Here is a 27884-nt window from a genome sequence, read left to right as displayed (position 1 = left end):
TGACCTCTTATGCCCATCATCTGGTGTGAAAACACAGCATTTAAAAACTACAAGGTGAGAACGTATCCCATGAGCAGGCAGTCAGAAGAGTCTGGAAAATAATGTTGAAACACGATCAAAGTCAAGGGCAGAAAGAGTATCCAAATAGACAACAAAAGATTCAGTTCCTTAACAGAGCTTTTTAACATTAAAGAGAAATCCAGAAAAACAAAGCTTTCATAATATAACTTGTGCCCTCCCCCTCACTGAACAACGAATTTTCTAAGTATACATCAGAGAAAATACTAGAACGTATTGACTTTGGGTAGCAACATGGGTAGATATATTTTCTTCTCTAGACTAAGAAAGGAATAGATTTCAAGTGTAATACATGAGATTTGTGTTAGACTTTTTTTTCTAACTAACTTTAGGCGAATAAGTTACTGGAATACAGCCCCAGAAGACCTCCTCTGGAAACTTTCAGAATAAGTTAGTTATTGGACAGAGGTTCCTGGAAAAACTAGGTGAGAGCTTCTTTAAGCCAGGGACAGGCTAGATAGAGTAATGTATGTGAACACTGGCTTGGCAGTCAAGTGTATTCTGGGTGTGAATTCTACTTCTACCAGTTATCATATTGGTGATCTCAGGCAAGTTACTTAGCCTTTAAAAGCCCCAGTTTCTGAGCTATAAAAGTGAAGGTAATACCACTTCAATTCACTACAACTTCAACAGGGTTGCTATAAGAATCAAATGAAGTAAGTAAGTACTGGCACATGGAATACAAATAGTGATAATAATAGTAATAATAGGGGCTCCTGGGTGGCTCAACTGATGAAGCGTCCAACTCTTGATTTCAGTTCAGGTCATGATCTCACGGTTGCAGGATTGAGCTAAGATTCTCTTTCCCTCTCTCTCTATTCCTATTCCCATGAATACTACTACAGCTCCTCCTCTCTCTCTCTCTCTCTCCCTCTCTCTCTCTCTCTCCTTTTCAAAATAATAATAATAATAGTAATAATAGCTAAAGTGTATCTAGTGATTACCAAGTGCCAAGCACTATTACCCACTATGCAACCTATTACTGCTACTACCATACATATTTATCAATATATCCCCAGTGCCTAGCACAATGCCTAGCATAATAGGCATTCAGTAGCTATTTCTTGTATTGAATTAAATTTCTCAGCATTACTTAGACTCAGTTAGGCAAGACGTGAACAGTCCAGTCAACCAAATGAATTCTCTCTCAAAAAGCATGACTGTTATTTTTTTTCATTGAATTTACTTGTTTTCTTTTTTAATTTTAGTAAACTGAATGGAAATTTGGGTAGCTTATACCCTAATATTCATGAATGGCAGCAGAAGATAAAACTACAGACTAATTTTGCTTATAAACACAGGCATAAATATCCTCAATCATGAGTGGCCTTGAACACATGATATGTAGCATTTTGTCATTTTATTGAGAAGCAGATTTGAACCACACACAAGAGAAGACCAATATATGAGGACCAGTCATAAAGATATGCTTGGTGTGTGCACTGGAGGAGGGCCCACTGAGAAGGCAGCTTTGCCCTTCTCTAGATTATTATCTTTGTAGTAAGTCATAAAGTTGTGGAGGAAAAGGCTTCTTTGTGGAATAATAGGCCCCCACAACCAGCCTATAGTAGTATTCATGAATTTGGGAATTCTAAAAGGAATTGGGACAAATTCCTAGTAGATGTGAAGGATATATCATAAAGAATGTGGTAACTGTGAGAATTATAATCAGATCATGTAAAAGCTACCCAGTTGGAAGACCAAATAAATCCTCAGAAATTCAGCAATAAATGCTGGTGCAAGGGGCACCTGGGTGGCTCAGTCGGTTAAGCATGCAACTTCGGCTCAGGTCATGATTTCACAGTTCAAGAGTTCAAGCCCTGTGTCAGGCTCTGTGCTGACAGCTCAGAGCCTGGAGCCTACTTTGGATTCTGTGTCTCCCTCTCTCTCTGCCCCTCCCCCACTCATGCTCTGTGTCCTCTCTCACTCTCTCAAAAATAAACAAACATAAAAAAATGCTGATGCAAACTTACAAAATTCAGTTAATCTTTACCTTATTTTTCTAAGTATGATATGTTCATGATTTCCTGTTTAATTATCTTAAGATCCTTTTTAAAAAAAGCTTTTAGAACATTTTCACATTTTCTAAAATATTACAAGCAATCAAATGTCAAGCCTACCATAATAAAATGTACATGCAGAAAATATGAAATTGCTTTGCATTGTAACATTAACTTAACCACATTACAGAGTAAATATTATGTTCTTTTAACATCATAAGAGTAAACTAATGGCTCAGAAACAACATGTGTGATCTGACTAAATTAGTGTTACTATGGAAACTTGATATTTTCAATTTCCCAACCCTTAAGGTCGATTTCAACACTGCAGTATGCTGTGTTTTCCATTTTGCTGCTATAGTTCAGTACAATAGAAAAGCATGCTGCAAATCAAAGTTATTAAGGACTCTAAACTAAAACTGGGAAATAAAAGTAGGAAAAACTATATTCTTCTTTCAAAAAGTTCAGTCATATGTCATCTATGGTTCATTCCATAACCCAAGTCCTCATCTGGCTTGTCTTTATTTTTCCCAACAGTTCGCTGGCAGATTCACAAACTCAAAATAAATAGTATTTTTCCACTATCTAATTCTGAATTTGGCAGGGAAACTCAATGATGAATCTATTCCTACCTCAAAAAATGTTTTCTTTTATACATTTCACTCACTCATACTCACTCAAGGCTGTAGACTAGAGAAATAACAACTTTATTGTGTTGTGTGTGTGTGTTGGGGTTGGGAGGGAGGTTCTATCATCTGTTTCTTAGGAATAAGTCAAAATACAAATCCAATCCTAATAATCTGAAGTTTTGAATAGGAATAATCCATTTTTCCACCACTTCCCTTCTTGGATTCCTTCCAGACCATCTGAAGAGAAATCTCACAGGCTTTATCACTATGAAGAGGATATTCCTTAATGTCCTGAATTAGTAAAGACCCCTCACAATGGCAGGTGACACTGCGTGCTCACAGCCTCACTTACCCCCAGCTTGATTCTTTAAAATACAAATGCTTCACAGTCTACACAAACTTTTAACCAGCTAACTGCGTTGGGCTTACAGTAGTAAAATAATGTAAACAGTAATTTTTAGGGGTGCCTGGCTGGCTCAGTTGGTGGGGCATGCAGCTCTTCATCTTGGGGTTATGAGTTCAAGCCCCACATTAGGTATAGAGATTATTCAAAAATAAAATCTTTAAAAAACAAACAGTAAATTTTTTATTTACTTCACCATGCACAAATAAAGGGTTATTTTTATCTAAAAAGCTTTCCCTACTAATTTTTTTCTTACTTTTTCAAGTTAAACTTAGTCCCAATCACTCTCTACCTACCAATTCTACCTTTCTATCATAAAACAGTCTTAAAAGCTCATTCATTCTAATTTGGAATCAATGCCAGGGAAGTGACACAACGTGAACCACCCTGTTTGTTTCATGTAGGTGCCTAGAAACAACTTACAGTTTCTATTTGGAAAGAGACAAACCTGGGTTATACATGGATTTTTACTGTGGAATCTGTTAACATTTCTTTTGCAAGCATCACCTTCAGTTTATGTGAGGAAACTTGTCCCCAGGGCATTATTTTAAGGAGTTTGTGAATTTATACTGCATAATGCCTCCAAATTAATTTTACCAAAGCAATTTTGACCATTTCACTACCCTACTCAAAAATGCTCAATGATCCTCTTTCTTTCTACATTGCCTACAGGCTAAAGTTCTAAAAGGCTCTCAACAATCTGGCAGCAATTAGTTCCTGGGACCTCACTTCCTATCCTCCCTACACAGACTCTCTCTTCTAACCAGGGCAAGGAGCTTAAAATTCCTGTCCAGTGGATTATGATGTGTGCTGTGGACCAGGAAGAGCTATGTATTGTATTCTAGCCTCTCTTTTTCCAATGAAAGTTTTATTGAAGTTATCCTGTTCTTTCTCCACAATTCCATTTTGGTTGTGTTACAAGTGGACCCCTTAGATAATAACTGTGAAGAATGGTATCCATACCTGATAGAGATAAACAACCCCCAGAGAAGCTGGACTTGGAGCTTGAATTGAACTTTGGATTGTCTCCCTTTAGACAGAGGCTGTAAATGCATGTTAACAGTGTATGGGTAGGGAGGAAGATATGTATGGATGCTGAGAGTAGCCAGAGGCAGACTGTAGAGGACGCTGTGGATGCCTCCCAAACATATCACCCACTCCTTTCGTGGAGCAACCATGCTGTTTGGCAGCAAAACACGTCTCCCACTACAGGTGGACCTTAATCTGTCTAAGCCAATCATTGTCATCCTGTATTCCTTGAAACTAACATTGGCTCATAACCCAAACCTAAGTCACTCAGTAGCTGTTATTCACCTGGCCACTGTAATTGGCTTAAGGATGGTACAATCAGAGCAAATCCGAGAAGTTTTGTTCAGTGGCTAAAAGAGGCAAGTCTCTTCTCCTGGATATGAACGAGGAATCATATAAGCCAGATGTAGTAATCAGACTTTAAGGTGGCCCCCAATGATTCTAGCCTCCTGATATTCACATTTTTGAATAATACCCCTTTCACAGTGTCCCTGAATTGGTCTGTATGACCAATAGAGTGGGGAAGAAATGATGGTATGTCATTTCAGAGATTACATTATAACATACAGGGTTCTCTCTCCTCCTTTTCCCTCTCCTTACCCCTTTCTCTCTCTCATCACTTGCTCTCTGGAAAGCCAACTGCTATAACATGAGAAACTCATACACAGGCCCATCTAATAAGAAACTGAAGCCTCCAGCCAACAGCCAAATGAGTGAATTTGCAAGTAGATTCTCCAGCCCCAGTGAAGCCTCAGATGACCGACCACAGCCTGGCTGACATCTTAACTCCTGCCTTGTGAGAGACTCTGAGATAGAGCCACTCAGCTAAGCCATGCCTAGATACCTGTTGCACAGAAATTGTGAGATAAGAAACGTTGACTGCTTAATTCATAAATTTTGAAGTGATTGTTATGCAGCAATAGTTAACTTATACACTTGAGGAATCATCTTGCAACCAACAAGAACACCAAGCTGATAATAAAGAGAAGGCTATGAGAACAGTGGAGAAATGGAGCTACAGCCCTAATTAATGCACCCTACAGCCCCCTTTACCTCTAGTTCTCTTTAGCTACATAAGCCAATAAATAAATGTCCTTTATTTTTTTAAGCCAATTTGCATTAGGTTTCCAATATTTGCAAAGAAAAGTTGGCTAATGAAGAATTTGTTTGAGGGGACTCAATACCTTCCAGTGCGACCTCCAAACCACCCTGATCTCTGCCCATTTCCTCATACAGCAGCCCTTTGTCTCTGCCCACTTACTCTTACCCATTCTTCATGGCATTGCTCAAGTCTCACCTTTTCTGATCTGATGACCACTGTAAGAAGGTATCCAGGTCATCTCAATTCAGATAGTACTTTTGCTGTCACTTCTGTTCGTTTGGCACTTGTCATACACTCTCTTATCTTTGATGAGTATATGTTTATCTAGATCGTAACCTCCTTGAAAGTAGGAACCGTTTTTATGCGCTTTTAATTGCCATAACTCTCATGATAGTAGACACTTGTTAAATATTGTTTGATTGACTCTATCAGTCAGGATTTCTTATGCAAAAGTGAACTACCTGACTTGGAATCAAAGATCTTCATTCTGGCAGGTCAGATGCCAAGATACCTGCTGTAGGAAAAGGAATAATCAGAAGAAAGGAGGGGATTGTCTTTTTACTGGTCCATATTTTCTCAATTCCATTCCTTTTGAGCATACAGTAATGAAGGATTTTAAAGATTCTACTTGATTCCTGACAATATCATCTCATAAAACTTTCTGTGTATTTGAAAAGGATACATAGCTCTCCAGGTAAGCCATGACTATTACATATATTTTTGTAGCAAATGTAATAGCCATTCTAAACAGCCTGAATTCAGAGTACAACTTCCAACCACTAACAACATTCTGGGACAGCTCCTACAGTTTTGAAACGACTATGTTAAAGAAATCCAGTCCAATTTAAAACTTTACTTGCAGCCCCTTCCTTCCTGTAGGCCAGGCCATTTGTGACTAGGGCCTGAAACGGGAAAGGGGACTGGTTTCCCCTTCACTTTTCCATCCTTCCTTCTCGAGTGGTGGGCTTGAGGGTTGGAGCTGCTAATAGAAGCAGAGATAGAAAGGGACAAGTGTCTCTTTCAGTGCTGCCATTAGGGCTTTCTCTTGGCTGATGCTGCTTATTGGCCTCTGGGTGGCAGACATCCTGACACTGGCTCTTCCATGGGGTACATGTGAGGGTTCTTTAGAGACTACTGAGGGGTGTCCGCAGGACAAAGTCTTCACCTTGATCTAATACTCCCCAGTTGCTACGGCCTCTTATGGAGGGTACTGGCAAGTCAGCTCAAGTCCAGCTACTTTTCATGGAGGCTTCTTGACTTCTGGGAGGCTCACATATCACTGCCATGTCACAAGGTAGGCACAGGCTGCTCTGCTAGCTCACTTCTCTCTGCCCTATTGTCTCATTTCGATTCTCTGTTCCTTCACTGATACAACCACTAGGATCAATCATATGGTTTGATGACAAAGAAATAAGATATCATTACCTTCTGGGACACCTAGGTGACTCAGTCGGCTAAGCATCCGACTCTTGATTTCGGTTCAGGTCATAATCTCACAGTTCACGGGATCGTGCCCTGTGTCGGGCTCTATGCTAACAGCACAGAGCCTTTTTGGGATTCTCTCTCTCTCCTTCTCTCTGTTCCTCCCCTGCTCTCTCTCTTTCTCTCTCTCTCAAAATAAACTTTTTTAAAAAAGATATCATTATCTTCTTTTAATCCCAATTTCTGCAGATGGTCCTCAGAGCACCCTCAAAGGGGAAGCCGCAGTGCTTTCCAGTAGGCCAAAATTCATGACTCGAACAACATGTCCACCTCCCCTTATCTAGTCAAAAAGTAGATAGGGTTTGAGGAGTGGTTCAGCCTCAGATGATGATGGGCAGGGTACAGGGAGGAGTTTCCTGGAGGGAGAGAGAATCATTTGTCTGACTCATTAAATCCTACAGGTAATATCTGGTCTCAATATTCAGAATATGGTGTATTTTGTCCTTAACTTTGCTCCTAGTTGCCAATTGCCCACTCAATACTCTGAAATACATGGCAAAGAAAGGAAACTTGGTCTGTTGGGGAAAACTGGGTTCTTGCCCCAGCTTGTGAGCATGAGCTACCACAATGCTATTATGGTAGTCTTAATTCTCCATATTTTCTCACTTGCAAAATGAGAATACTATTTACTTGATTGATCAGTTTCATATACAACACAAGCTAAAAAGAGAATCACATTAATTTCATTCAATATTTATCTTGTGTCTATAGAAGAGCATTCAGTGAAAAAATATTTTCAGTTTCTGAGCACTGATTTATAATTTCAGCTTGTAATGTATTATGTATAAGGTGTTAGGACTCTTGTGAGAATTCAGTGTGATCATGCATGAGGATGGCTTTGCACAGAGGCAAGTACTCAATGAATATTACCCATCATTATTATCATCATCTCTGTGACCTTACACAAGTCATTTAAGCTCTCTGAGTCTTCATTTCCTCATTTTTAATTGAGGATAGTAACAGAGTTGTGAAGAGTCTATGAAACCATACTATCTGGAAGCAATTGTAAATTTCTTTGTAAATGTCAGATATTATTTATGAAACAAGGACATTAGACCTTTAAAGGATTTTCCTCTTCTAAAATGCTATGCATTTACTATTTGGTAAAGAAAGAAGAAGAAAGAGAAAGAAGAAAGAGAAAGAAGAAAGAGAAAAAAAAATTCACCTTTCAATACGGTGTGTTGGAGTCATTAATAAATAAAAGCAGCAAACACTGCCTCATTCTATCCATGAACTCACAATTTCCACAGAGTGTAAGAGACTGTTCTCTTCTATCATACTTTCAATTTTTATCTGTTCTCTGAAATATTTTACCTCCTCAATGTGTACATTTCAAGCACCTTCACATAACCTAAAATGGAAAGGAAATTGCTTAAGAGGCAGTGGAAAACTACCAAAGAATCAGCCAATAAAATTTAGTCATGGGGTGACCTATTCCAGTTCTTAACATGTAACACACTGGTGGGAAATTTTCTTTCTTCCATCCTGCCTTCAAATATGAACACTGATCCTGTCACAGAGATGTTAACTCCATTTTGGAATTTCCAAATCTGATCATATTCCTTGACTGTTGAATAAGGTATAAAGTATATTCAAAAACTAAAGTTTCTTTTTAATCTATTTAAGTTACATGCATTGGCTAGTCTGTCAGAAATATCTTGACTGCATCAGCCAACTGAAATTTGAAAGAAACGTAAATCTAAGTTTCTGTTTTCACAACTCACCATAATTATTTTATTACAATCTTCAAGTATGAAATTGAAACAAACTCTGCTATGTCTGTCTTTAAGGAATAAAATAGTAGTTAATGTATTTTGGCTATTTAAGACATTCAGACTCACAATTATTTCTAACCATTACGCTTTGAAATAGGAGATTTTCTTGGCAACAGAGTCAATTTCAAGTTTGAAAATGGAGCCTCTATGCAAAATCGCAAGTGGCTCTATCAAGAAAAATATCTTTTGAATGGTCTGGACATATTTATATAGCTCTTTATAATTTTAAAAGTGTCTTTACACACACTGTTTTATTTTATGTATGAGTTTCCTTGAGAGAGAAATAGAGGAGAAAAAAGAAAATGTGGTTTAGTGAAGGTCAGTGACTTACTCAAGGTCACAGGAACTGGTAAAGCAGAAAGGAATACATTGGTCTCTTGATTCCTGGCCTACAGATCCCTCTCACCATAACAGACTGCTTTAGAAATCCATGGAGTGCTCTGAAATTCTAAAAGACCATCTTACCTATCACCCTGCCATGTACAAGTTAAAATCATGCCACTTAAACCCAGACATTCAAGATCATGCCCAGGATGGAGAAATGCTTACAACACATTTCATTTACTCATTCAGACATTTGAAAACCATTTGTTGAGGATACACTATGTGTCCAGCTTTGTGGTGGCACTTGGAATGCAGTTGTAAGTAAACCAGACATGGTTCCTACTGTCCTGGAGCTTACAGTTTAGTCATGGAGATAAATACTGCTCACATACTCACACACTAAATACTGTATATCACTAAGAACCAGAAGTAAGTCCAGAAAGAGTATAGCATGCTTTAAAAATATCTAATACAGAAACCTGGCCTCATCTGAAACATCAGGGGTGGCTGGGATAGGATGAAGGGGTGAGAAAATAAGGAGCATCCTAGACCATAGAAGGACATGCCAGGCCAGGAGGATCACATCTGTAGAAACCCCAAGGCAAGAAGGAAAATTGAACATACTTTATGATAGCAATTTTATTGAAGCAAAGGTAGGAAAGTCTAGCAGGAAATATACCAAATCATTTATGATGTTTTCTTTTGGAGAGGAATTGGCAATGTTCGTTTTCTTATTTATGCTTTATTGAAATGTTCCAAATTTTCTAAAATGAAAAATATGAGTTTTGTGATCTTGGGGGCAAGTCAGCCTAAAGAAATGGGAAAGGGCTGACTAGAAAATCTAGCCCAAAAGGTTCCCATGTGAGAAGAAGGGAAAACAAGACTCTCCCAGTCACTCCAGGCCAGAAATTCAGGAGCTGAAGTGTGAAGCTGAAAAGTAAACAGTATGAGAACATAATTAGTGCTTTGGTGATTTAAAAGGTCCCTAAATACTCAAAATGTATAAGCTGTGAATGAAAAGGAACAAATGTGTACTGAGCCCTCTTATGTGCCAAGAACTATCCTACTCTCTTTATGGCATTTCCTGGGAACAGTAGTATACAGATAACGGTGCTTTATTTCTACAATTTGCCCACTGACTGTGTTCCTTTCTCTCACACTAAACCCTATAAGATGTGAATTATAATCCCATTTTACAAATAAAAATGAAAGTGAGATTTAAAGAGAGGTTAAGTAATTTGCTCAAAGCTGAACATCTATTAGGTAGGAGGGCTGAAATTAAAAGAAAAGTTCTGATTCCAAAGGAGCTCCTAGGACTGCTGTCACCTGTATAAATGTGATGGAGATTGTTTACATTAAGATTTTCCCATTAAGAATTGGGAAAAAAGTATGATTATGGTTGTTTTGCTGCTAGCCAAAAGGGACAGTATTGTGCTGGTAGGATGGTAGGGGGACCTGTGCTGTGGAGAGCACAGTATTTCTAAACATTTACATTGTGCCAATGGTCTGTTCTAATCACATTAGAAATCTTGTCTAATTTAGTTCTCATAACAAGCATATGACATAGGTACTATTATCATCCCTAATATGCAGATAAGGAAATTGAGTTCTAGACAGGTAAAACAATAACAGCTTGCCCAAGATCACACAGAGCTGTCACAGCAGGCAAGATGGATCCAGAATCTGTAGGCCTAACCATCACACTACACTTCCTTCCTAAATTCTTAACAGATTCTTTTGGTTCCTTCTACATCTGAGTGATCTATTTCCAAAACTTCCTTCCATGGGCTGGTACCTCTGCTTAGACTGGTGAAAAACAAGCTTCTCTGGAAGCTTGAAGCAGGCAGAAAACCACTTTGATACTACCTTTTAGTAAAAGTTTTGAGACCTGGCCTAGAGAAAGTCTGCTCCTAATTCTTGGAATGAAAACTAAACAATAATCCTGAGGCTCCTATTGCCCAAAAGCAGCTTGCCTTGCAAAAACAAAGTGTCTAGCTTAGTGGTTCTCAAACTGTAGCATACATCAGAATCACTCAGAGAACTTGTTAAAATGCAGATTGCTGGGCACCACCCCCAGAAGTTCTGACTCAGTAGGTCTGGAGTAAGGCCCAAGAATTTGCCCTCTAACAAGCTCCCAGGTGATGCTGATGTTGCTGGTGGAGAGACTTTGAGAACACCTGACACAGTCTCAAGGAAGGCAAGACCATTCTGGGAAAGAAGCAAGACTCACGGGAGTGTCAGCACCTTGCACGTAGGCCCTGAAACGGAGTTCCTCCCATCCTGGCCCCACTTCTCTTTTAATGACCTAATTCCAGAGTAAGTGAGTGAGGTGAAGAAGCAACTATGGCTCTCAAACCTGCAATGAACCAAGACTGGAAGTGTTTGCTGAAAAAAACAAACAAAATAAAACAAAAAATGGAGGTTCACTTGTTTTGTTTTGCTTTGTGTTCTATAGTGGTTTTGTTTTGTTTTTGTTTGGTTTTTGGTTTTTGGTTTCTGGTAAGGGATTCTGATTGATATGTCATTTAGGTAATTGTCCTTAACCTGGAAGTAAAAGCAAGACCTACCCAAGCTTTAAAATGTTAGTTACATTAATCCTCAAATCTCCAAGTTCACCTACAAATGTACAAAATAAAAATTCCATTTTACTTTTTGAGTTACAAAGGAAGTCCCAAAACCCAAAATGGTGACTTAAGTGACAACTGAGCGCCCTCTGGTGGGAACTGAATTCTCCATGGTCCAAAGGCTGCAGGAGTGTTTCCCATGCTAAACAGCAATAAATGAGATTTCCATTACTTTTTGAACTCTTTGAAGTCAGTGAATGTATTGTGTATTGAGGGCAAATATAAGAAAAAAGACTGACTTTAGGAGAGATATTTTGGAACTGTTATGAAAACAGAAGGAAGCTAAATTTTAGATGAGATTGATCTAAATCAAATCTGTTACTCCTCAGATTTTTACCCACTAGTTTTAGCTCCATTGATGATTCTTGCAAGAATCAATTACTATGATGACGACAGAAAATATTTTTATTTACATTATAGACTCCAAAGCACCTAAATAGCACATTAATACACATAACTAGGATTCTGGAAAACTCTTAAAATTATCTCAAGTTATAAATGTATTCTACTGGGGGCACCTGGGTGGCTCAGTCTGTTGAGTGTCCGACTTCGGCTCAGGTCATGATCTCACAGTTCATGAGTTCCAGCCCCGCACAGGGCTCTGTGCTGACTACTTGGAGCCTGGAGCCTGCTTCGGATTCTGTGCCTCCCTCTCTCTCTATGTTCCTCCCGCCCTCACGCTCTGACTCTCTCAGAAAGAGAGAATAAATAAATTAATTAATTAATTAATTCTACTGGTCTCACTTGAAAGTGCCTATGACTTCCACTGAAGTCATCAGCCTTGTTTCCATTTACTTGACATTATATAAAACAATCTTTTGTATTTTGTAAAGTATCCTGACCCACTGCGTGGATCTCTCTGAATTCACAGCACAGAGCTATAGGTTCAGAGCCAGGTCTAAGGGATTCAGGTCAGGACATCTTTAAGATATTAAGTCGAAGAGGTAATCTCTAGAGTTTGCATGGTTGCTAGTAACCACCAGCTGGATTATTATAACATGACATCAATGTTTTCCTACCAACCCTTCAGTCCATCAGAAGAGCTGATGAAAATTTTGAACAAATTGTATTTTTGAACATAGTAACTGAATTAGAATTCTATTCTGCATTTCCTTCTTTTTAGAATTCTAATAATAGCAGCTAGCATTTATTCAATGTAAACTATGTGTTATTCACAAGCTTACTGGATGTCTTCCTATTTCCATGTTCCAGATCAGGAAACTCAGACTTAAAGTGCTTAGAACTCTCACCCAAGTGCACACAGCTAATAAAGAACAGAGAAGAGATTTAAAGCCAAGAATTTCTAACTATAGTCAACCAGTATAAGGAGGCATACTACCTCCTCCTTTTTTTAAAATCTTTTTGCCAATAACAAAGAAAAAGACAAGTGGGGACACAAGTAGTATTCTCTTTGAAGGTGCCCCATTATTTTTATAAATCTGTTCCTCTTAGACTCCTTTATTTCTATGGAGGCAGCAGTATGTTCTCAATCCCTTGTAATCCAACCATTTATAACATTTGACCTAAGCCACACTACCAAATGCAGTGAACTACCCAATCGTTTTCACTGCTGGTCCCCTCCTCTCTATTCCTGTTTCTAGCATTCTGGTGCACCATCCTGACTCTTCTGTCTGGCTTCAATCTCTCTGCCTCTATTTTGTCTCATTTACTACCTGAGATCGTTCTTCCCAAAGCATGGCTCTGCTTGCACATTTGCCCAATGCAAAGCCCAAGGCCCATTAGGCATAGAACCCTAAGGCATTCATGACTTGGTTCCAACCCACCACTCCAGCCACATCCTCTTTATCATGCTTAGCAAACTCTTTACTCCAGTCACAAACAGGAAGTCTCAGCTCTTCTCAAACAATATCCTGAGGGTATCCATCCATGCCTTCTCTGGGACATTTCCACCCCATCAAGTCGCTAAATGCAAATCTTACCAATCCTTCAAGGCCTACATCCAAATACTATTTTCTTTATGATTCCATCATTCCTGATTATGCAAACTAGAATTTACTTCTGCTCCTCTAAATTTTATTTCTATTTCCCCTGTGCCATTTATTGTTTCTCACCTTGTGCTACAGGACAAATCCACGGGAGTGGTTGACAAGTACCTCAAATTTCTCATCTGATGTCATCATCTCTCAAGTCTAAACCTTTCAGAAACCTGGGAGTTATCCTGAATCCTCCTCCTTCCCTCAGCCTCACCCCTTACAGTAAATCAGGGTCCAGATTTTGTACTCCCCAAATATCTCTTACATTTGCTCCCACTGAGTACTCTTACAATGTCCTGGTTTAGGTTCCCCCTTATCGTTCACAGAACTATAGCAATTAGTGTCAACGCTGTTCTTGTATCTGATCTTACTTACTTCCTCAAATGCATCAACTCACCACACAAGACATCTCTTGGAAATTCAAAACTCCACACCACTCTCCTGCTTAATACCATCTGTAGGTTCTCCACTGCCCACAGAGCACAGTCCAAGATCCACAGCAGAGAAACTTCCATCCTCCACTTTGCATCCTACTACTTTCCACCTTCACTTTACAGTTGAGTAACTGCAAACTGATTCTAGTTCCTTGAACACACTGTTATTTTACACTTGTCTGCCTTTGTTCTTGCCTGGATTAACCTTCTCATCAACACTCCTTTTGCAGGGTTCTGCGTTGCATTACCCTTGGGGATACCATTCACACAGGATACAATTTGTTGTGCCAGCAATAGCCCTTGGTACCCTCAGTCCCTCTTCTCTACCTAATGAACTCATACCTGTTATTTTGGTCCAGTTCAAAATTCATCTCTCCCAGAAGCTTTCCTGGAATTCTTCAGTAGTCTCGCACATGGCTTCTTACCATATTTTAAAACAAACATCTGGTTATGCACTTGCTTCTCCCATTACCAGGCTTGAGGGCAAAGACCATGACTTGTCTTTGTAGCTCTGACTCCTAGCCCAGTGCCTCACACCCTCAATAAATGTTAGTTAAACTGAAATGTTATGTTCATGCCATTTCACTTGCAGGACTGTGATTTGGTAGAGAGAAGGAATTCTAGCTTACAGCACATATCTTTACATTCTTCATAGACATCATACAGAAAGCTGACTGAGTTATCAGCATATCCTGGAGAGCTTTTTTTAAACATAAATTAGTTGGAATTGAGCATATTTCAAAGGTGGCATATCACATCATTGGGGGTGGTGAGATAGCAACCATTTCTCCAACAGTGTTAATTTTCACTATATATACATATACATATATATATATATATATATATATACATATATGATACAATGTGACTAATAGTTTAATAATTTGATTGTGATAGGGAGCTAACGCTAAGTGAGTAGAGAAAATGTGTATGAGACATAGGACACAGAACCACTTTCCTGGAATGGCTGCCTACTCTGTTGGCATATCCGATATTTATTTGAGTATATGTTTGTTCTTATGTTAACTTTGATATTCATGAAGTGTGCTGTAAGCAAAATTGCCAGGTAAGGCCAAAGATTAAAGAGCAAAATGAGGCTCTGGAGCGAGTGGAATGTAAAGAAAATGAAATGTGTTTTGTCAGTTTTAATATAATTTATTATTTTTAGCATCTAGTAACTAAATACATTTATATTCAAAATTCCTTTATTATTGAAATCCCTGCAGCAAAAATAACTTGGTTATTGCCAATCTAAAACTCTCTAACCCCTAATTTCCTGTTGCTACTGAAACAATTGTTTTGATAACATACTTCATGTTGTGAAAAGTATCTTAGGAATGATACTATTGAATTATAGCAAAATAGATTATATTTTTTTAACAATGGCATTGGGACAACTAGCTGACCGAATGGAGATTACAGACTAGAGGAGAAAAAAAACATTAAGCAACATCAACATGACCAAACTTGAATTCATCTTTTTTCCTAAATCTGATTTTCTTCACACCTAACAGAGGCACAGCTGCTCACACCTCTTTAAGATGGGCATACTATGTCGTATTTAACTCTTTTCATGCCCTCTCCCCAGTATCCAACGTATCAGCTAGTCTTATCAATTCTACCTCCTAAGCATCTTGTGAATCTATCCACTCTTTTCCAATGAACTCCCAACACCCCAGTTTAGACCTCCATCGTCTCATATCTGGATTTCTGCAATAGTCTCCTAATGAGTCTGCCCCCTCTATGCTTGTGCTTTACCAATGCATTCTTACAAACCACAACCAGAGTGTTCTTTCTAAAAGCAAATCCAATCAAGTCACTCACCTGCTTGTAATCCTTCAATGACTTCTCACTCATTGTAGGATAAAAACCATACTCTGTAATGCAGCTAACAGAACCCTGCATCATCTGGCCCCTTCTCTAGCCTCATCTCTTGTCACTTTCTCCCTCAAACAGGCTTATCCAGACACAATGAATTCACTTCACTTGTCTCTTACTTTCTGGCTTTTGTATATGTGTTGAATCTGCATAACCACTGTTTTTCTATCCCTTTGCCACTTCCCTACTTATCAAGCAGCTTACCTGACACCCCTCCCCACCAGATTGTGTTGGAGTCTGAGGTCTCTGTTCTTCATGTCATCTTGTACTATGTCCAAATAGCTGCTACCATACCAAATTGTTTTATCTGTTTCCTTCTCCCTTTGTCCCACCACACTATAAATTCACAAAGGTAGGAATTTTGCCTATCATGCTCGTTCTCATACTTCAGGGCTTAACAATATCTGGTACATAGTGGGCATTCAGTAGTTAATTAGTCAAATGCATGGATGGATAAATAAACTAATGAATGAATAGAAGTATAATAAGTGTTATAACCAAAAATTATTGTGGAGTATGAAGACCACCCTCAGGTTCTAGGATTCACTAGAAAGATTCACAGGATACAGAGAAGCTATTATATTCACAGTTATGGTTTATTACAGCAAAATGATACAGATTAAAATAAGCAAGGGAGGGGCACCTGAGTGGCGCAGTCGGTTAAGCATCCGACTTCAGCCAGGTCATGATCTCGCAGTCAGTGAGTTCAAGCCCCACGTCAGGCTCTGGGCTGATGGCTCAGGGCCTGGAGCCTGTTTCCGATTCTGTGTCTCCCTCTCTCTCTGCCCCTCCCCCGTTCATGCTCTGTCTCTCTCTGTCCCAAAAATAAATAAACATTGAAAAAAAAATCTTTAAAAAAAATTAAAAAAAAAAAAAGTTGACAAAATAAAATAAGCAAGGGAAAAGGGCATAGGGCAGAGTCCAAAAGAAACTATATTCAATCTTCCAATTGTTCTGTCCCTGAGGAGTCTCATGGACAGTGCTTGGTTCTCCCAGCAATGATGCATAACAACACATGCAAAGTGTTGCCAACTAAGGAAACCCACCTGAGATCTTTGTTACAGGGTTTTTATTTGGGCTAATCACATAGGCTTGAAGCAATGAAGTCTTATATGACAGTCGCCAGCTCCCCACCCAAAGGTCAAACTGATGCAGAATGACCCAAAGCCCAAGGCATAAAAAAACAAGTGTTTGCCACCAACAGGGTTAGTATACATAAGCTATCTAGTGTGATACAAAGTCTCAGGTATACAAAGACACAGTTATCAGGAAGAATATTCAAGGGATCAGAGGTTATCTCCCAGGAGGTGGTCAAGACCAGTCCTGAAGATCCTCAGAATGTGCAGGGTTTGGATAAATTAATCCAACCAATTAATCCTTTACTAGTGAGTTAATCCTTTACCACTTATAGAAATTCAGTAGAGTGGGGGCGCTTAGGAAGACCTCCCAACAGAAATGACACTGGAGTTGTATAGCAAAAGACACACATCAGTCAGAAGAAATATAGGCAAAAAATGATGATGAACAAAATCATCAAGGCATATGCCAGCATGGCTCTTTAGGGGACTGAAAATAGCTCATATGGCTGCAGTCCTCTCTTCTCACAGATATTCAAGCTTCCATGAAGTTCCTATTGCTGCCCCTCTCACACCTGTGTTTAGCCTCTCTCTCTCGGACATCTTTTTAAAAACTGGAAAAATGAATTTACATCATCCTGTATTCTTCCTAATCTGTTTTGTATGATGTGCAGAACTTTCTGCCCTGTATCTCACAAGTAATTTCTTTCAAAGTATTGTCTGCACCTATTTTTAAAGTCATAAACCAAGTATTTATTATTTTCTTTCTTGTAACAACCTTGCTTAGGGGCAGTGAGAATACTACACTCAGGTCACCTCCTGAGTGTGGGAGAGTGGTAGGATAGCAGAAAATATTGGAAAGGAAGAATAAGTATCTCAAAATGTAATCTCACTATATTTGTATACCTCCTTTCAAATTTCTTAAGAGAAGATAGTCTTCCATATGGTCTGAATTCCCCCATAACACATTGCTCATGAATTTATATTAGGTCAAGTCTTTACAGCCATGATCCCTTATTCTTTATAATTAAGTAAAACAGCAAATGTGAAAATAGCATAGTGCCTATACCCAACACTCAATAAATTATTGTTGAAACTGAACCCTAATACTCTAAGTACCATTTCAAAATTTACATCTTCATCAAAAACAGCAACAATTTGAATGTGCATAGAATTCAAGGTTTGACTGAAGTGTACCTTCTTAACCATCAAAGCAACCAAACTTTACAAGAGATAAAAACTCAATCTAAAATTTTCCATAAGAAAATACTGGGAGGACTAGAAGAGTTAAACTTTGAGGGGGAAAGTGAAGCAAACCAGCTATGAACAATTAAACTAAGCTATGTCTAAGGCCAAAACCAAATTACAGGAGGTGTAATGAGAAGTAGGTTGAGGCCTAAAAGAAATCTCAAATGCCCTCCTCACCCTGATATTACCTTGCAATGAGTCCATGGGAGTTTGTGTTTAAAGAGCAAAAATGTGCAGGCATTTGCTACAGAAATTGCTGTTTTCTTACATAATGGTATATTGTTCCATAAATGTTTAGTGGTAATGAGGATGATGCATATTCCCAGCAGACACAGGATTGTTTAAAGGAAGAGAAAATGCAAATACAGATGCCCAAATGAAATTTTTATGAATTTATTAATTTTTGAAAGTTTTATGAAAGACTGAAAAAGACAATAAAATATTAAAACTAATATTACTGCTCAGCTTCAAACCCTCCTCTCTCATAATACTGATGCATGTGTATAACCACAAAAGAAGTTTTATTTTAAATGAAAACATTTCAAGAAAATGTAGACATTTCAAAAACCTTGAACATCATCTCTTTAAAAGAAAACAAAGCTGTGAAAAGCTAAAGGTTTGTGATTTTAATGAGGGTTAACAATGATAATGAAAAGCTACTTTGCACACAATAGTCTGTTCGTTGGCGATAACACAGGCCTGTCTGCAGAACCACCTGTTTCATATCCAAGACGTGGTAAGTGCATTTTAAAACAAAACCTTAAGAGATTTCATGACATTCTAAATTTGGATCATTATCATCATCTTATACAATGAGCCAAAACTCAAATGTATGGTTTGCTTCTCTCCCGATCAACCTTTTATATACTTGTCAAAGGGAGAATGAGAAAATAGGGTAAGGGATGGTTTTATTTTCTTCCTGAGCAAACATTAGCCAGACTATTCCAAAATCAGATCAAAGATATAATTATTCTGTTAAGAAAACACAAAACAAACTTAAGAAGCAAGAAAAAATGTTAATATGGTCTGAAATTCCCACTAGCATAATCAACCAAAAACAAGTACCAGAACTCTCCTCCAAATCTTAATCCATGTTAATTACAAATGACAAATATAGTTAATATAAACCATAATGGTCTGAACTAATTTGACTGAGCATGCAATGCAGTGTTGGCAAGGTCAGGCTTTTGTGCTCAATTACTGTTCATTCAAGCTGACTTTATAGAAACTTTTGTGGGAAGGAACAATGATCCCAATATCCTACAAACAACTAACCAACATGAAGATTTAAATAATCTAATGTAGGTTGCAGTTAGTTAGAATTCTAAAGACACACAACTCACGCAAAAGTCTATTTGTAAATTGATTCTGTTCATCACAATTCGGTAACACTCTGAGGTAATTTGTGACAATGAATTGAAGGCATCAGGAGTGTAGTCAGTACAGGAAAATCAATCTATTAGGAAAAATTACAATGACTAGTGGTGGCAGAAGAAAATAAATAACCATAATGGTGATTGGAGGTATCTTGACACAAGAGGGAGAGAGCTATAGACTGAGGGTCTGAATACTGAACCCTAGCTATTTTAAGGTATGAAAAAATTAGGGATGATCCCCTTACTGGGGCAGATGTCTTTCTGATTCTCTTTTATTGGGATGGAGGAAATTTTCAGTACACCAAGAAACAAGCTGAAGGGGTTTTCACTATCCCGAATTCTTGTCCAAACATGTAGTAGCAAGTATTACCATGGGTTACCGAATCTGCTCCTACCCTCTCTCTGAAGGTGGGAGTTTTCAGTTATCCAAATGACCCAGAACCTCAAAACTGCTCAGGTCACTTGGTTCCCAGTGAAGATACATAAGAGATGCCTACTATCTATACTAGCAAGGCTAGGTGCCCATTCCAAAGGAGTAAACCTTTACTGCTTTCCTCATAGCAGAAAATGTGAGCCAGGGGTTGAATCCAGTCATGGCTTTCTTAATGAATCCATGACAATGACGAAAAGGTGTTTTCTTAAGCTTTTGCTCTATCCACTTATTTCAGTACTGAGGCCTGTGAATTAAACTGACAAAAGACAGATCAACAGGAGAAAAGGCATGCAAATATTGTTGATGTTAATGTTTTTACATGTATAGGGGCTTCACAGAAAAAAGGGAAAACCTAAGGATGTAGTTAGATTCAGAGGTTGTACCTTTTAACAAAGGGCAATAAATTGTAGAAAAAAACTAGACAAAGTAAAGGGAGGTTTGGTGATAAATTGTGGGAAAGTGAGTAAGAAATAAATGAGGGAAACTAATGGAAGAGTTATTTTAGTAAAGTATGTTGATGCAGACTCACCTTAATGCCAGCCTTCCATTTCTAGACAATGGTCACTTTCCTCGTCCTGGTACAGGAGATGGGGTATATTTACGCCACCTTCACAAAGGGAAATTTGTGTTCAGCTTTAAAGCGGATAAAAGGAGGGCAGAGAACATCAGTCTTGACATTCAAGCCAAATTTTGGATGAGGGTCCACTTTGCTACTACAAAATGGCCATACAGGGGCATTTAAGAATATAGACACCAGCGCCTGCTTCCCATTTAAGAGAATTTGGAAGGTAGAGGCTTACTGAATTCACCTGCAATGACAAGGCAAGAAATCAGTGTTTGAGAGAAGCTTCAATTCCACTTGTTTTGGGCGCAAAGATGTGTGAATATGTGGGCCAAAAGAACCCAGGGAAGCTGTTTTGATGGTATTTCACCCAAGAAGGATAAGAGCCAAGACAAGAGGATCTCAGCACTAAGAAGCTGTGCAACAGACCACCAGGAGTGGAAGCTGGGAAGGTCACAAAAGGTCACCCCAAGAGTACCCACATTAGGAAACTATGCAGTTTTGGAGGTCGCAGCAGAGGTCACCAGGCAATTCCCACATCCACCCCATATCATAGCCAGCTTTTGTACGTCTGCAGTAATAGTGGACATGAAAACCAACAAGCATCAGTCAAATAAAAATTCCACTGGCTCCAGAATTTGAATTCTTTCATCCCTCTTCTATTCCCTGTTCCTGTGTCCCAATTCTTAAGAACCAGAAAAATTATGGAGGCAGAAGCAAGCTACAAAAAATAGTGAAAGAACAAATTATGCCCTTTTTTCATTTCTCCAGACTAATGGAGAAAAGAGGTCTTCAAATGCATGTGAGACCCACTTCTGCTTAGGATTCAGAAATCTGGAAAGAGCATCCCATCCTTATAACAAGAGTAATAGTAACAACAGTTACAACAAAGCCAGAGAGTCTGAAAATTCACAACTCTTCTGAAACCCATCAGAGAGCTAAAAGTGACAGAAAAACCAGTGAATCTGAAATCTAAAGATAAGAGTCTCCAAAGACAAAGAGGACATGAGCTCTTGCTCACCCAACATAGCCACCAACAGACATGGGTAAAAAGAATCCAACTAGATTTTTTAACCAATCGCTAATGGCTCAGTGTGGACGAATGAGAGTATATAGAACCCATGGAGACTGCAGACACAGGAATTCACAACCTCTCACAGGCTCTTCTTGGACTTCACCGAGCACTCACAAAAAAGACTGGGGTAAAAGCAAAACTCCTGACAAAGGTGCAGGTCTGGCGAAGGCACCCAGCAGCGCTGTGGGGAAAGCAAAAGCCCTACTGGATTCTCCTCCCCTATCTCTCCATAGGAATCAAAGCTCTATGCTCTGTGGGAATGTGACAAATACTGTTAATCTTAAGGCGCTGTGAAAACCCGGGTAGAAGAAGGAATAGAACATAACGCTTTACCCCAGGGGAAAGGGTAGAATACATGCTGGGCCCAGAATTACAGCTGGGAGAGGGGCATGAGCACTGAGAATCCATGGACACATTACCTTCCTAAGACTGAGGGTTAGTCAGAACAGCAGATAGCACTGCACACCCCTCACTTCCCACCTCCAGGGTAACAAGCTACTCCTAACAAGTAATGGTGGTCTACTGCCGGGAGAGAGGCCAGGGCGTGCTCCCAGAGAAGCAGTGCAAAGGGAAACAGGGAACAGAGGGCACACTCAGATGAGTTCTAAAGAGAACTTAATGAAGAGACTATTTCTGGTGGGGAAGGCAGATTGTGGAACTAATGATGAGGAATGCTGAAGGCACTGAGTGATGACCAATGATGGGAAACTGTAAAGACTTAAAGTGGCAAGGAGAAGAAACAGCAATTGGAGTGATAGCTAGAGCCCAGCAAGCAAGTAGCAGGCAGCTGCAGTCAATGCCACATCATAAGTAATTATGTTCTATACTTTTAGTTTCTCCCTCATCCTGCCCTTTCATCGGCTGCTGGTGTCTCTCACTGGCTGACCAAACCAAAAAAGAGCCAGGGAGTTGGCGTGCTGCTATCCATACATCAGACCTATGGGGGCACAGAGAAGAGCCAACGGTATGGATGGAGTGGGTGCAAATGGACAATACCCAGCATAATCATCCTAGCTTGACTACTGCATCACCACGGGATCCACCTCCATAACCTTGGCAGACTCTCCCTCCTCAGGGTGCAAACCTGAACCTTCCTTCTTCTCTCTACCATCTTTCTAAGTGATATTATGCATTTCCATGGCTTGTGATATCACTGGTATGCTGATTACTTTTTTTGAATTTTTTTTAATGTTTCCTTATTTTTGAGAGAGAGAGAGCATGAGTGGGGGAGGAGCAGAGAGAAAGAGGGAGACACAGAATCCAAAGCAGGCTCCAGGCTCTGAGCAGTCAGCACAGAGCCTGAGGCGGGGCTCGAACCCCACGAACTATGAGATCATGACATGAGCTGAAGTCAGACACTTAACGGACTGAGCCACTCAGGCACCCAATTACCATTCCTTTCCTTGAGTTCTACACTCAGATCCAACTGCCTTGACAGCTACTTCTGGGTGTCTCCTACACTGCATTTCTGACTCATCTGATCCTGTTAATTATCTTAATTCACCACTGCCAGTATCCAATTCATCAACAAGCTAAAATATATTCCAGATCTGCCCATCCTTTCTCTTTGTCACCCTTGTCACCATATTACTTCTGATTTCTACACCTATTTCTTATCTTCCTCCAATCAATTCTAGACTCAGCAGTCAGAGGGACCATCTTAAAATGTAGACTAGGTCATGACATTTCTCTGTTTAAACTTTACAGTGTAGTCCTCCCCTACCTCATCTTTGCCACACCCCTACTTACTACTCTCTAGCCACACTGGCTTTTCCAAGTCCTCATAAAAGCCAAACTCTCTGCAGACTCAGGGGCAACCGTCCCCCTTCCCAGTCACTGCTCCAACCTGGCCCCATGTTTCAGAACTTGTCTCCTTTTCATCCTTCAGGGTGGCTTTAATGTCTCTGCAGAATGGCTTTTCCTGGCCACCTTATTTGAAGTAAGTTCTTCCATCTCATTGTTCCCCATCTTCTCACCTAGTTTATTTTCTTCTTACCATCACCCTCTACTTTTTTCTTTTTATTTGTTTGGTTGTGTTTTTGTCAGTCTCTCATACTAAGCTTCAAGCTAATAATGCAGGAATTATTATGCCCTGTGATTGTCTTACACGCCTGTATGCCCTGAGCCTAGCATACTGCCTGGCATAAAGTAGGTATGCCAAAGACTATGCTAAGTTGCATAAAAATAAGATTGCACTTAAATCTGCCTAACAACCCTAAGAGGTAGATATTTTTACTTTACAGGTGAGGAAACTGAGGCATAGAAAGGGTAAGCAACTTAACAAGAGTCACATGGTTAGGAGGTAACAGGTGAAATTCAAACCTAGAGAATCTGATGCCAAGGCCAGCACTTTTAACCACTATGCAATACCTACTCCCACATTCATTTCCATGGATGAAATAATGACTACACATATTAATTAATAAAGTGGAAGGGCGGACATAGATTGTACCCACAAGTCAGTATGCGGAAGTCAGAGAGGCTAATATTGAAGACCTCCCGTATTAAGACCTGAAGATTGAGTGTGCCAGACTGACAGGAGAGAAAATGTACCAAGGACAGAGACTCATACATGCAAAGACACAGAGGCAGAAGAGAGCGTTGTATGTTAGGAGGGGAACAAGTAGTTGTTTCCTTGGATTATAAAATGAGAAGAGAAGAAAATAGGTAGAAAGTCAAAACTGATGAGTCTAAAAGGCAAAGTTTGTAGTCAACACTAAGCAGTTTAGATTTTTATCCTGTAAAGATTAGGAAGTGATTAAAGAAAATTAATCAGAATGGAGATACAATTAGGCTGTGATTTAGAAAACTCCCTCTGGCAGTGACATAGAGCAGTCTTCTTAAAGTTGAGCAGCCTACACTTCTTCAAGAGAAAAAAGTATCAGTGGACTTGGTGTCCACTGATACTTTTTGTACAAATACATAAGAAGACACAAACTCCTTAGTCTGGTACCTCTTATACAGTCATCAAACTGAAACAATTGTATATACTTCATAAGCCAAACTACAAATCAAATTAAATTTTAATTAACAGTAATTTAATGCAATGATGTTTTACTTAAACGAAATTGCCACTCAGAGCAGGCAGTGGTTTTAACTATTTGGATGCACATTCGTTGGAGTTTGAAAAAAAGAGAAAAGGAGATCTGAAAAATATTGCTGGTAGATTTAAATTAGATCATCTTTAATGTCCTTCAGGAGTTATAGGTAAAGAACTTCCTCTTAAATTGTATTTTGGCTGTTGAACTATACTTGGCAGAACTATATTTCTAGAATGTGACATCTCAGATTGAACCTCAGTGAATCATAGCTTCTTTAAATACAAATGATGCTGGCAGGCCGGGTCCAGGGACCCAGAGGGGGTCCCCCAGGACCAGCCAAAATGGTCCTTGGCTTCACATAGGATGGAAATCAAACATGAGCCAGCAGGAAGTGAGAGCAAAGTTAATTGAAGATATAGAGAGAGCAGATACAGATGGAGTGTCTGGGAGACTCAGAAAGGAAAGGAGTATGAGTCTTGTCTTTGTTTGAGGTCTGGGGGTTTTTTACTGAGGATTGTGGCCTGGTATACCTGTCCTCTCAGGCATCCAGGGACTGGTTAGAATAAAGACAGGGCCCAGGTGTCATTCCTTGGAGCCAGCAGGTCTTGGCGTTGAGAAGCCTAGCTCCTGGTTGTCTGGAATATGCATATGATAGCTTTACCCCATCATTCTCATCTGGTCCTTCCATAGATGTTCTATATTCTAAAGAAATCCTTAACTCCTTGTCCCTTACAAGGGGGACACACACTACATTCTGAGGCACATGTAAAGTGGTGGTGCAGGTCGTAGCATGAACAGGAGCAGGAAAAGGAGCAAAAGCCACATTTTTAAGGAATTCTTCAGGTTCCCTATCTCACAACCACAACAATTTAAACTTTTTATATTTTTGCTTTTGTGTTAATCTTTTTTTTAACGTTTATTGTTTTGACAGAGCAAGAGAGAGACAGAGAATGAGTGGGGGAGGGGCAGAGAGCAAGAGGGAGACACCGAATTCAAAGCAGGCTTCAGGCTCTGAGCTGTCAGCACAGAGCCTGACACAGGGCTCGAACCCACAGACCACGAGATCATGGCCTGAGCAGAAGTCGAACGCTTAACCGACTGAGCCATCCAGGCACCCTGTTCGTGTTAATCTTAAGATACATAATGTAGGGGCCACTGTTAGGCAAACAGCCTTGAGCAATAGAATGTAGAAAGGGCCCACAGCGACACTCTGGCTGAATACAGACAGGACCATCAGGCGACTCACCTCAAAATACCCATAGACCCTAACTAACCAGTGGACAGCAGTTACCAAAATAGAAAAAAATTCCCAACGTCACCATACCTCCTCACTTTCTCCCTTTAAATACAGCCCCCACTGCCTCATTGCAGACAGCCTCTCCTCTGCCGTCTTGCCCACTGCTCCCTTGTAGTATATTCAGTAAACTATCTCCTTTGTTCTGCCTTGGGTGAAACTTTTCACCCAATTGTCACCCCACATTTGGGGGCCTTCATCTGATCAGGGGCCTTCATCTGATCAAGAGAGACACCACACTCAATATAAACATAGTCTGGGTCATCTTTATGACTACGTTATAACAAATTTCAATACCCACATTTACCTTTAAATTTATGATCCAATTACTACCATATCAGTTATTTTGGGTGGGTGTGAAGAAACAGGTGGACTTAATGTGTGAATATTGCTTTCCAGTATTTCCAGATGGATGAAAGTTTAATAGATCCATGGGGATCTACAGGAAAGAGGGTTGTTCAGTATTTCAGAGGAAACTAGAGGAAACTAGAGGTTGTTCAGTATTTCAGAGGAAACTAAGAAAAGGATGGATCAAAGCTGAATCTGCCATTTACTGAGTGCTGACAATGTGCCAGGTACTGTGATTAACATTTTACATTCTCTATCACATTTAACCTTTACAAAAACCCCAGAAGATACATATTAGTAACCATTTCTATAAATGAGGAATCTGAGGCTTAGAAAGGTAGAGTCAGACAACTAGTAAATGGCAGAGCTTAGATTGGGACCACTCAAGACTAACTTCAAGTTTATGCTCTATTAGTAGGCAACACCACCTAAATGAAAGATTTTATAGTACTTAAGTGCTTTACCAAAAGGTGATTTAGTATTCTTATTTTATAAATCCAAAGTCATGTTGTATTGTGGCAAGTAGATTATGACAGATTTGTCATTAGGACAGGTTTCAATAGATTGGTCTTGAAAACATTGTGGCAACACAAAGTACAGTCATATGTAGAGCAAGAGGCAAAAAACTTATTTAACACTAAATACCCCTAAGCAGTGTTAGTAGTAATCCCTTCCAAAATCAGTGATAACAGCTCCTGGAAACTAAGGTGTCAGGGAGCTGCTTTGCCACTAAATCATTTGTTTGAAGTTCAACATTTTTAGTTCTTAAAACCATGTTCCACTGTGTGTTGGATTTTTTTGTTTGGATTTCTTTGGAGGAAAGAAGTTATGACCTTAAAAGAGAAATATGACCCTCATAATAATTTAAAAAATCACTGGTTCATTCAAGGAACCATTATGAAAATTTTCTAACAGACAAGATTAAGAGGAGTGGGAGAGATTTATCTACTCCCTAAAAATTTACCAAATTCGAATTCCAAAAATTCTTTTTCTTCATTTTCCGAAACATTTCCTTTAAATACTCGCTGGCATTTTGCATTTAATAAAAGTTGGTTTAAAAAAGATTAACATTTGATCAAAAGGGGCAGAGAAATGAATTGCTAAATATTAACAATGGAAATGAAGATGAATCACAAATGATGTTAAAGATATCTAAAATGATACAGGTCAATAAGAAGTGAAATTAACTTACTAGAAATAAATTAACATAAACCTTTGCAGTAATATTTGCGTGAAATTTATAAAGTAAAAACCAGGGCAGAGAAGCGGCGAGATCTCTTTCCATGGACCACAACACAAATTCTGTAATTGCCAGTTCACAGAAGCCAAATAATGAGTTGTCTGGCGGCTTCTCTTATTACTATACTTTACTTATTAAACATATACATTATTCTAGAACTTTTTAAAACTACGATAGCGCCCGAGCGCGCGCGCGCGCGCACACACACACACACACACACACACGGCATTACGTTTCCAATTGTCTTTCACTGGTAGATACCTCAATAGGAAAAACAGGTTGGCACAACTGCGTTCAGTTATGTTTGACCCTCTCTAGTCTTCGTAGGAAGCGGCCAAGTAATCCGCAACCCCGCGTTCCCCGCCCCCAGGCACTACGGAAACAAAACTGCATAAGGCTCCGCCCCACCGTCTGCAGAGTGAGCCAATCAGGGTGCAGC

General features: G+C 39.3%; 1 long non-coding RNA gene across 3 annotated transcripts; it reads right to left on the bottom strand.

Annotated features, from left to right (window-relative positions):
- Positions 1 to 9443: 9443 nt before the first annotated feature.
- LOC102900069 lies at positions 9444 to 27825 on the bottom strand. 3 transcript variants are annotated; one of them, XR_002741135.2, is made up of 5 exons: positions 27707 to 27825; positions 20415 to 20492; positions 14217 to 14294; positions 12631 to 12710; positions 9444 to 9752 (listed from the first exon to the last, which is right to left on the bottom strand). It is a non-coding gene; the product is annotated as an uncharacterized LOC102900069 (long non-coding RNA). The 3 variants fall into 3 exon arrangements; XR_006595580.1 differs by having other exon boundaries at positions 12631 to 14294; XR_002154831.3 differs by lacking the exon at positions 12631 to 12710.
- Between the last annotated feature and the right edge of the window lie 59 nt (positions 27826 to 27884).

Source organism: Felis catus, chromosome A3, assembly GCF_018350175.1.
Source record: "Felis catus isolate Fca126 chromosome A3, F.catus_Fca126_mat1.0, whole genome shotgun sequence".
Lineage (NCBI taxonomy): Eukaryota > Metazoa > Chordata > Mammalia > Carnivora > Felidae > Felis > Felis catus.
Note: the sequence above shows the minus strand (reverse complement) of the source record. Positions and strands in the feature narration are given on the sequence as shown.